A 10,887-nucleotide genomic window follows, 5' to 3' on the forward strand; every position below is an offset into this window, starting at 1 on the left:
TGGATATCTTCATGGTCTTAAGCAGAGTAAAGACTTCTGAAACAAGACACAAAAACATAATCACCATAAAGGAAAATATCAATAAATTGGACTTCACTAAAACTAAGAATTATTATTCATTAAAAGACACTGTTTAAGACAGTAAAAAGGCAAGTCACATACAAGAAGACATTCTCGATATATACATATATTACACAAAAGACATATCCAGAAAACGTAAAGAAGTCCTACAAATCAATCTTAAAAATATAAAACAACCCCAATTTTTTAAATGGGCAAAAGACTTAAACAGACATTTTCACAAAAGAGAATATCCAAATGGTCAGGAAACATATGAAAAGATGCTCATCATTAATCATCAGGGAAATTCATCCTAAAAGCCACAGTAAGGTATCATTACATAATCATCACAATGGTTACAATCAAAAAACAAAAAACACTAAAGATATCAAATGTGAGCATTAGAGCAACTAGAACTGATATAACCTAATGGGTGTGTAAATTGGCCTAACCAATTAGGAAAATCACTTGACAATATCTCCTTAAGCTGAACATACACATATCCTATGACACAGCAATTCTGCTTCTAATATTATTTTTAATATATAGAAAATGATTTATGGGAATATATATAAACCAGGGAAAGCCTTGAAAGAGCATACAGATCTCTTTCAACAAATCATCAAATACTCCAAAGATAAACACATCTTAAAACATATTTCAAGGGCTGCCCTGTTAGCTCAGTTGGTTAGAACACCGTGTTGTAACACCGGGGTCAAGGGTTCGTATCCCCCGTATAGGCCAACGATGAAACCAAACAAAAACCTGATATTTCATCAGGAATTCTGTTAGCTCCGATATAAAAATATCTGAATAATTCTAGTGGCATTTAATATAAAGTATTAACATGCACTGACAGAAATAAAAAAAAAAATCTAAGCAATTTGCTTTATTTCCTTCAAGAATAAATATTAAACCACATTAACAATTTGAAAACTTATACCTACTATGCCCACAAGATATCATAACTTAGAAGGGAGATGAAAACCATGCGGAGAGAGCTTGTGATTCTAGTGGTAGCTGCAAATGAGGTCACTTATCCCTCTGTGGCCACTCTAAGCAACTTGCTTTATTTCCTTCAAGAATAAATACTAAACCACATTAACAATTTGAAAACTTATACCTACTATGCCCACAAGATATCATAACTTAGAAGGGAGATGAAAACCATACGGAGAGAGCTTGTGATTCTAGTGGTAGCTGCAAATGAGGTCACTTATCCCTCTGTGGCCACACTAATTGGTCAAAAGCAACAGAGCTTTGTCAGCAATACTCATGAAAAACAGCCTACCCCTTCCTGGGCATTTTCAATTAAGAGAGCAGACACCTGCTACCCATCAGTCTCTCACGAGACAGATAGGACTCATGTCCAACCTACCACTATGTTATTTGGTTTGCCCTTAATCTTTACTATCTATAAACAGAGTCTTCAGAGATGCATGAACACATATAGCATGTGTACACATGCAGCTATCTATAGCAAAAAACAAATTTGTAAAAATAGCTGTCTGAAAGACCACATCTTGTCTATTAATACCCACATACTGCAGTATTACATAACAATTTTTTCCAATTCTGTTCTGCTAATATGCAAATAAATGAATTCAACCATAGCTAGGAGCTAAATGTACTAATCAGTATGGCCTTGTGTATCTCTAACTACAAAAGAATTTTACATGATCTTTTTCTGTTCTCAAAATCCCATGAATCTACATTATTAATCACTTTTAAAACCAGCTGTTTGATTTTGGGGATGTTCATATCTGCAATTTCCAAACCAATATATTTAGCATACTCCAAGAAGATACCTGAATACTGATTTCATAGTAATGTGTTAGAAGTATTATCATAATCTAAAATTCTATAATTATTTGACAATTCCAAAACAATAACAGAGATAGATACTATCAGAAAAACTTAGGTTAAAAACAAAATGTTACTGATTTTAAGTTGCTTTATCTTCAGGATCCTAAAATGTGTGTAACTGCAAATCAACATTTTATTAAAAAAGAAACAAAAATGGAAAATGAGCCCTCTAAAAAGGTTCTAATCTATCAAAGGAGAGAAGAGAGGAAAAGGACAAAGCAGTGGTTTGTGGATCAGACAGAAATCTGGAGCACCAGTAGACAGGACCACAGCTGTGGCTTCATGTTGGTTACATGCTGGTTTCATCCCAAGATTCAGCCACAAAAAACCAAACTTTCCTAATTAAAAATTAGTCATCTATTTCAGGACTGTAGAAACTGCTAAGATCAAGGGAGCCAGCATGGCTTGGTCAAGCAGGAGAAAAAAGGAAAAAGTCAATAAAAAGCCCAGGATAACCTGGGCTTTCGAGACAGGCGAGCCTGGTCTGAATGCTGGCTTTGCCTGTTACAAGCTCTGTGACCCTGCTTGGAAATTCCAAACTTTGTGGAATGGTTTTCCTCCTCTGTAAAGAGAGTGATACTGTCTCTTTGCAGGTTCTGGTGAGAGTTGCATTAGATGGAGCACACAAAGAATTTCTTAGTATCTCTTCTTCACCCCGTCCTTGCATTGCAACAAAGGGCAGAATTTCTAACATATGACAAAATATGTTGGGGGATTAGATACCCTACTCCCAAAACTCTATTATAAGTACTCTAGATTCCTTCTGTACTTGATTTTTTATTATTTTCTACAGTACTCCTAATGAGTATCTTTTGGTTATCTAATATTGATGACAAATGTTTAAGTAATTCAGTTCCTTAAAAATAAACAAAAACTGAGCAAAAACTATAGATTTCACTTAAAGAAACAAAATACCAGAAAAGAGATTAAATGCCTTAACAAACAATAATGCTCTCCTGTCATGCTTTTTGAACTTTGATAGCAGAACATAAATCAAAGAAAATTTCAAAGGTCTACACTTATTTCAGGGGCACAAAAGGGACAGATCGTTTATGTTAACATCTTGCAGAACAATTCTGGAACCAACCAAATTCCTGAGTCTAACTTAAAATGAAGGTATTTCCTTCCCTTTGATTGTTTTTAAAATTATGTACATAAAATAAATTTCTTCTTTGAAGTACATAAACTACTGAGTTTTATGTTCAAATCAAAACTAGTTGAAGTCTAAATATCATCATCAAGCTCCCAAGGTAAGTTATATCATTCATGTCTACTTATCCATTCATTCACATATTTATTCAACAAATATGTACTTAAATGCACACTTTCCACAAGACATTAACTAAGTGTTTTCATACACTCCAGGAGAATAAGACATAGCTGTCTATGAGGCAGGAGACAGGCAGATTAAGAAACAATTCATTCTACCTTGGAGGTGATTAACCAAGGAAGACTTTAAAGATGACTAAGGAAGGAAGAAAGCATTCAAAGCTGAGAAAAGAGAGGTGTGAACACAAAGGCTAAATTTAGCCACAGAGGGCTTCATGGGGCTCCAGCACAGGCTGTAATGAAGTTTGTAAAGAGATTGTAAGTGGAATAAACATATTATTTATCATCCAAACTAGACACCTTTGAGAGTGAAAGGTGGCACTATTAACACTTTGCCAGGACAAAAGATATAAATCTGGATTGTCCTGGGCAAATCAAGACATATGGGTGCTCAGCACAATGAAGTTGATGCTCAATACCCTCTGATTATATGGCTGGGGCTATTTAGATACATGCATGGTTATACTGAGGCATCAGATTTAGAAAGGCACCAAAACAAATCATTCTTGAGAGCATCTGTGAAACATGTCTGAGAAATTTCTCTGGGCACATTCTGCATATTCAAAAGACAAAACTTCAAAAGTGTGCATGGCAGTGCTAGCAATCACCAACTCAAATGAAGCTGAAGGATTCTGCTCATCTCAGGATAAACTCTGAAAAGAAGCTAAAGAAGAGAAACTAAAAATCAGAAAAACATACCAGGTAATGCTTATTGAGTGCTTATTAATGTGCAACACTCTGCTCACACGTCATCTCATTTAAGCTTCGCAACAACACTATGAGAGGACATTTTATTCTGCCTACTTTAGAGATGGGGTAACTTGCATCTTGTCTAAGGCCACACACAAAAAAAGCAGAGGGGTCAGAATCTAATCCAAGCACATAACTCTAGACCCTCTATTTTTCCCACCACTATTTTGCCTCCTGTGTAATCCAAACATGCAACATGCCTGGGTGCAGCCCTCAACTGCAGGGTGCAGCTCAGCTGACATTATTAGCTAGAACATGTTATACCTAATTACCTCTGCCACATGACTAAGTGCTAGTGGCCAGAGGGCCTAGCCCCCTGCCCTGCTATGCCGCACTGGAATGGGAAGATGCCAGGTGTCCTGCCAGCAGCCTGGACCATTCACATAATTGTTGATACTCAATGCAATTAATTATATACCTTGGGCACCCCAAAGCTATAGAATTATTCTGACATAAGGAAAATAGGTACAACTAAAACTTCCCTAGTGGCTCTAACTTGAGTTAGAGTCACGACAGTCACTCTAATGCCAAGCACAACCCTTCCAATTCACATTACTATCAGTGGAAAAAAGCTGGCCAGGCAGTTTGCAAAAATACCGTTTAAGATTCTGTGGCCCACTGGCAAAAATATTTGAATCCCACTAATATAGAATAAAAAGGTTACTAGACTAATTCAGAAGGCTGGTAGATGAGTAAATGATGTCATCCAAAGCTTAGTATTGTCTTTTTGTGTGTGTGTGTGTGACCGGTAACGGGATTGCAACCCTTGGCTTGGTGTCACCCGCACTGCGCTCAGCCAGTGAGCGCACCGGCCATCCTTATATAGGATCTGAACCCGCGGCGGGAGCGCCGCTGCGCTCCCAAGCACTGCACTTTATATAGGATCTGAACCTGCGGCGGGAGTGCCAATGCGCTCCCAAGCACTTCACTCTCCCGAGTGCGCAACGGGGCCGGCCCCAAAGCTTAGTATTAATAAGCAATAGAGCATCTACTCTTAGACACATACGTATAAAGTCTGAAAAGAAACTATGAATGTTTTTTTTGTTTGTTTGTTTTTTCCTTTTTGTCTCTTTTTTCGTGACTGGCAACGGATCGCAACCCTCAGTGTCGCGCCCGTACCGGACCGGGACCGGCCATCGCAACCCTCAGTGTTGCTCCCACCCCTCGCTCTGCCAGTGAGCGGCCGGTCTGTATGTGGGATCCGAACCCTCGGCGGGAGTGCCACCGCACTTCCCAAGCGGCACACTATAGCAGTGCGCCACCGGGCCAGCCCGAAACTATGAATGTTAATACTTCATTTATATCTGCATTTAGGCTGTAAATAACATTGCCTTATTCTGCTGAATTGAGGCATAGATAATGCAAGCATTAAAAAGGAAGAAAAAAAAAAGTCTAGTTTAGACCCCTTGCAGAGCATAGAGAACTATAAAAGAAAGTGAACAGATTCTGGGAGAGGATGTTCTAAGAAAATAACTTAAGTGGTCAATATCAGCAGTTTATAAAATAAACAATTTCCTATCAGTTGCTTATTTGGATTTGGTGAAAATGCAAATCAAATACAACTATTTGGGGGAGAGACTGGAAAACAGCAAAGGAAAAAAGCAAAAAGGGGGCAAGTGATTTTTAGGGTATGAAAATTAATACACTGTGATCACTTTTGAAAACTGAATTCTGAACTGTGACGAAAGCTCTTTGAGAGGGCTAAAACAAGCAACCGCGTCCTGGTTTTCAACAGTTATCTTGTGTGAACTAAAATGCATTACAACAAAGTAAACTGGAAAGTTGCTGATTGGCCATTAGATTTTTCTGACCTAAATGATACAGGCTGCCTATCTATCCAGACAAATTCACTTTGTGATCCAGTTACTGTCTGTTTAATATCTATGATACACGCCTACAAGTTTGCTGGGCATGCAATTGTCTTTGTTTTGCCCAATTCAAAAAAAAAAGTCTAAAGTCAAATGCGGATACTATTTTTAAGATTCAATTCAAAAAACGGTTATTGAGGATTTGTCGTCTGTGCAGAACTGGTAAATACAGCCCAGCTTTGGCCTGCCAGGAGCCTAGTTTATTTAAACTATATAATACATATATGGACTTTTTTATTATTTTGTTTAAATATGTATTATAGATGTGTAAATCCTGCTTGTTCTCCTAGTTGGGGAGCTCAGCATCAAGACATAGGTATATATGTTGGTATGAAGACAGCAAAACTGTTTCTCCTACACAACATGACACCATGATAATAACATAATGTTATTAAGAAAAATTAGGGCTGCCACCTTGGGCAAGGTCAGACCATTGGTCACTGTGAAGCTGGAAGCCCTCCCTGGTCAAGCGACCACAACAGGTGACTAAACAGCTGCCTAGCTATATTATCTTTCAACTTCTCTCAGCAGAAATAGGGATTCCTCTTCTCCCTCCAACATCCCCTGCACTTAAAGGGGAATATACAATCCAGTGTGCCAAACCACCAATGCTATCTTTATTACATAAAATTTTAAACTGCTAGTATAATTTGGGGGGCAGTGGAGTGAAGCCATACCCAAGTGGGGTACAATACCCAGTGACAGCACCTTGGACAAGTGTTTAACCTCTCTGAACTCTGATTTCCTCCAGCCTCTGTAAAACACTTAGCACATGTTTTACACGTTGCGAGTGTTCAATAAATAGTGGGTACTGGTAATTGCTTCTAAATACCAAAATAATGCAATGGCTGTTTCCTACTTAATGAAAAGGGACCCAAGATCATGGTTACCACCGTCTGGGGATAGAGGAAAGGGAAGACTACAAAGAGATCTGGGGGGATTTTTTGAAGTGACGGAACTGCTCCCTATCTTCATTACGGTGGTGATTACATGACTGTATGTGTTTGTCAAAGCTCATAAAACTGGACACCAGTAAGAGTGAATTTTACTATATGCAAATCATATCACATTTTAAAAACTGTCAACCAAAGTATTTAATTAGTTCTGATCGTTTGTCAAAGCTCATAAAACTGGACACCAGTAAGAGTGAATTTAACTATATGCAAATCATATCACATTTTAAAAACTGTCAACCAAAGTATTTAATTAGTTCTGATTAAAATAAACCATCCAAACTAATAGACATTTTAACTTCACTTATTCCTAAAATTAAAAAGAAATTTAAGGCCTAAAATGCTACTTCATATTTTTAGAACAAGCTCTTGAATTAAAGGATTGAGCTATTTGTAAGAAAATAGATGAGATGGCATCTGAACAATTAACCAAATTAACTTTTTCAAAATAAAGCATAGATTGTATTGAACAGTAAGATGAAATGAATTATGGAAAGAGAAAATGAAAGTGATGTTTTCATTTACTAGATTACTTAAGATGACAAACGTAATGGATTTTTCCCTAAAAATCCAGTAATGGGCCTTTGTAAATAATCTCAAAAGTATATCATTATTTTCAAAAAGCTAAGGAAAAGTAGAAAAGTCTGGTGATAATTTCCATAATTTATTTATCATCTCAAGGTACTTGTAAAAGTTTATACAAGGCTGCTCACTCTGAATTTTCATTGACACTGTTACCATAACCAAGGAGCTCTTTTAGTATAGATCTGTGCATTTATTTTGGCAGAAAATATAGTTTTACAACAATTTCTTACTCAACACCATATTTACAAAACAGATGGAGCACCAAAGAAATGATTTTAAATGAGAAATATAATTCTGGTCAGCCTACGATGTATTTCTGAATATGTTCTGCACGTTAGTAATAATCCTCTTTCTGGGTCAGCCCGTGGCTCACTCGTGGCTGATAACGCCAAGGCCATGAGTTCGGATCCCATATACAGATGGCCGGTTAGCTCACTTAGGAGAGCATGGTGCTGACAGCACCGAGTCAAGGGTTAAGATCCCCTTACTGGTCATCTTTTAAAAAAAATAATAATAATAATCCTCTTTCTTTGCCCACCGTTTATCACATGTAGGCCATTATTTCTCCCTCTAAGGGGATCCCCACCTAAGAGGGATGTCAAGACTATAATGAAGATGAAGGATAGGAAAGAAACATAGCTCATGAGTCTGACACTTCAGCTAATATAACCCCATAAATACTGGCCTCTGCTCCTTGGCTAGCATTTACTTCCTGCTATTCCTCAAGTTCCCAATTATCACCTTGCTTACTAATCTACTCCCACCTCTACTCAAATACCACCCGACTGCACTCATTCCTTATATTTAAAAAAGAACATAACGAAACCAAAGAAAGATGTCACTACTGCTTTTTCACATGGGCTTCTGTTTAAGCTTCTTATTTTTTAACAAAAGTGAAATATAATTTCTGCCATTCACGTGACCAAAATATCTATGGTTTATGAAATTTGCTGTTAAAGTAAAAGACTTCTTTATCTTATTAGGATATTGACGATGCTGTAAGTTATGTCTTTAGAACATACCACACTAAATTCTTAAAATCTGAATGCTTCCAGGCACCAATTCAGGGGGAAACAAACCAAGTAGTTATCTATTTCAATACAGTATCCTCTCTTTCCTGTAACCTAGGCTTGATCAACTTTCAAATACTACTTTCATAATTTTCAAGAGTGTTTAAGAAAATGCAAGTTAAAAATAGAGGCAAGAAAAAGGAATCTGTCAAGTCATCTTAGGAGGTACAAGATAATGAACAAGATATGAGACTGGAAAATCCAAAACTACCTGTTTTAGGAAGCAACAGAATTAGAGAAAACATGTATGTCTTTATCATTCCTCCATTCATTCAGTAAGCAACTAACTGAGCCTCTACTATGTTCCTGGCACTGTACAATGGTGAACAAAAGCCAACTGGCTTCACTAGAAAGAAGAAAAATGAAAAAACATCATTGAAAGTTTCAGAATTCAATATAAGTAGCACTGCCATTTCCAAAACCAGTGATTTCTGAACAATTTATCATTTCTCCATGTGTTTCTAGAATCTTCAATAAAAAAAATGATATCTACAAACAAGTTCTCAATTCCATATATCAGGAATATAGACAAATCATCCTTTATCTTTCATGAAAGTAAAGTCAAAACAGATGCTGTTGTAATTCAGTAAGTTAAACTATGAATCCTACTGGGGATGCTAATAAAGTTTGATTTTTTTTTTAAGTGCAAAAACAGGCCCTCCAAACAATTAGGGGAGGGGGTTAAAATTAGATAGGCTGGTAACTTCTCTGGAATTTCACCTCAAATTTCAACACCACAATGCAAATTCACCACAAATATTTGGTGACTAATAAAAACAGAAATGTCACATAATTGTCAATAGGATGGCTTATCATGCACAGTTGAAAGCAACTTCCACGGAAACATAAGCTATAGAGTAAAAGAAAATATGTCACTAAAAGCCATGTAGGCAGCAAAAAGACACTTTACTTTCCTTAGTTTAATTCTAAACGTGTGTTGCAAGTAGTTAATACACTTGATCTTGAAGCCCTTCAGTTGTGTCCTTGCCCAGATATAAACTGTGCAAAACAGATGACAAAGCGAAATGCAGTTTCACAACTACCTCTTACATAGAGTAACAAGGTGGTATATTTCATTAGACTACTGCAGAAGTTAATAAAACCATCAGACATTTTCACAGTACTTGGAAGATTTCTGTAGGTCCAATTAAATTTCAAATACCACCGGAGCCAACTCTCTTCACTGTGCATGTTCTACCCTCTCTCCCACTGGTTATCAGCCACAGGAAGACAGGAAGGTGGGTGCAGCCCTGTCAATGTGCTTTGCTGCTCACTGTCCTGATATCCCCTTGATTTTCAGAAAGCCATGTTTTCATATTTGCTCCAAACTTGAACAAGCCGAATGAGCTAGTTTTGTCTAAGGCTTTGCTCTTCTTAGTTCAACTATTTTTTTTTTCCACTTCATGTTATGAGAAATATGTTTACATGTGGACCTAAATATAATATAAGAATGAAACCACCACAGACTCAGGAGTTCCTGACATTACTCCTTGAGTTTAAAATGCACAAAACAATCGATGGCTTTCTTCTGGCAAAAGATATCAAAATCAAGCAAACTGCCCAAAAGAACTTCCACAGAACTGGAGGCCTGCCTACTGCAGCAAGGAAAAGATTAAATCGTGCGGAACTGTAATCTCTCAGAGCTTTTGAGCCTAAGAAAGCGGAAATCTGCATTTATGTTCAGAAACCTACTCCATTTCTCCACGTGATTGAGTGACCAGAGATTTTGCACCCTCGAAATATAACCATTTGCAAGAGGCAGCTAAATACACAGACCAGAAGGAACCTATTTAATCTCTGTTCACCGCCTGGGATTTTTAAGAAAATGTTTTTATATAATCCCTGTCTTTAAAATAACAACAGAAACCTTACAGGCAATCTGTTACCAGCCTAGGCTACCACAGAAGAATATGCCCTGCCCAGGCAGGTACGAGGCCCTAATTTCAGGCCAAGCCTGGGAGAGGTGACAGCCCCAAGTTCAACTGGGGATGTCTGAGCACAGCTCCCCCTGCACATTAGGGATCACCTCTCCATTCTTCCCAAATGCCATTGGCATCCAATCCCTGCTTGCCCATCCTAAGCACCCGCGCACCAGAGGTTCCTGTTAGCAGTGGGCGCGCTACCAACCCCCTCCTTCCACCACCACTCCCCCCGGGGGAAACACTCCAAGGACGGCTGGGGGTGGGCGATGAGCGCCCTTCTCCCACCTACCTTGATGATGCTGCTCCGGCGGGGCAGGCCGCCCTGCTTGCTCTCCCGGGGGAGGGGACAGACCGTCGGGCTGGGGGCCGGGGCGAGCGCGACGCCGCGGGGTCCCCTGGCGGGGCTGGCCCGGGCTTCGTCCCCGGACGCGCCGAGGCTGCAGTCTCCGTTGGAAACCCCGCCGCTGTCATAGCGCGCCCGCCC

General features: G+C 38.6%; 1 protein-coding gene across 2 annotated transcripts in view; it reads right to left on the reverse strand.

The window, feature by feature from the left end:
* The window catches only part of PLCL2 (phospholipase C-like 2), a 201,636-nt gene extending 190,755 nt beyond the window's left edge, over window positions 1-10,881 (reverse strand). The window contains exon 1 of one of the 2 annotated variants that reach the window (XM_008580533.1): window positions 10,693-10,881. The gene's annotated coding sequence lies outside the window, so the exon portion shown is untranslated. The remainder of the gene's footprint in view (window positions 1-10,692) is intronic. The other variant, XM_008580534.1, reaches the window with a different exon arrangement.
* Window positions 10,882-10,887: the final 6 nt, after the last annotated feature.

Source organism: Galeopterus variegatus, unplaced genomic scaffold (genome assembly GCF_000696425.1).
Source record: "Galeopterus variegatus unplaced genomic scaffold, G_variegatus-3.0.2 Scaffold2125, whole genome shotgun sequence".
Lineage (NCBI taxonomy): Eukaryota > Metazoa > Chordata > Mammalia > Dermoptera > Cynocephalidae > Galeopterus > Galeopterus variegatus.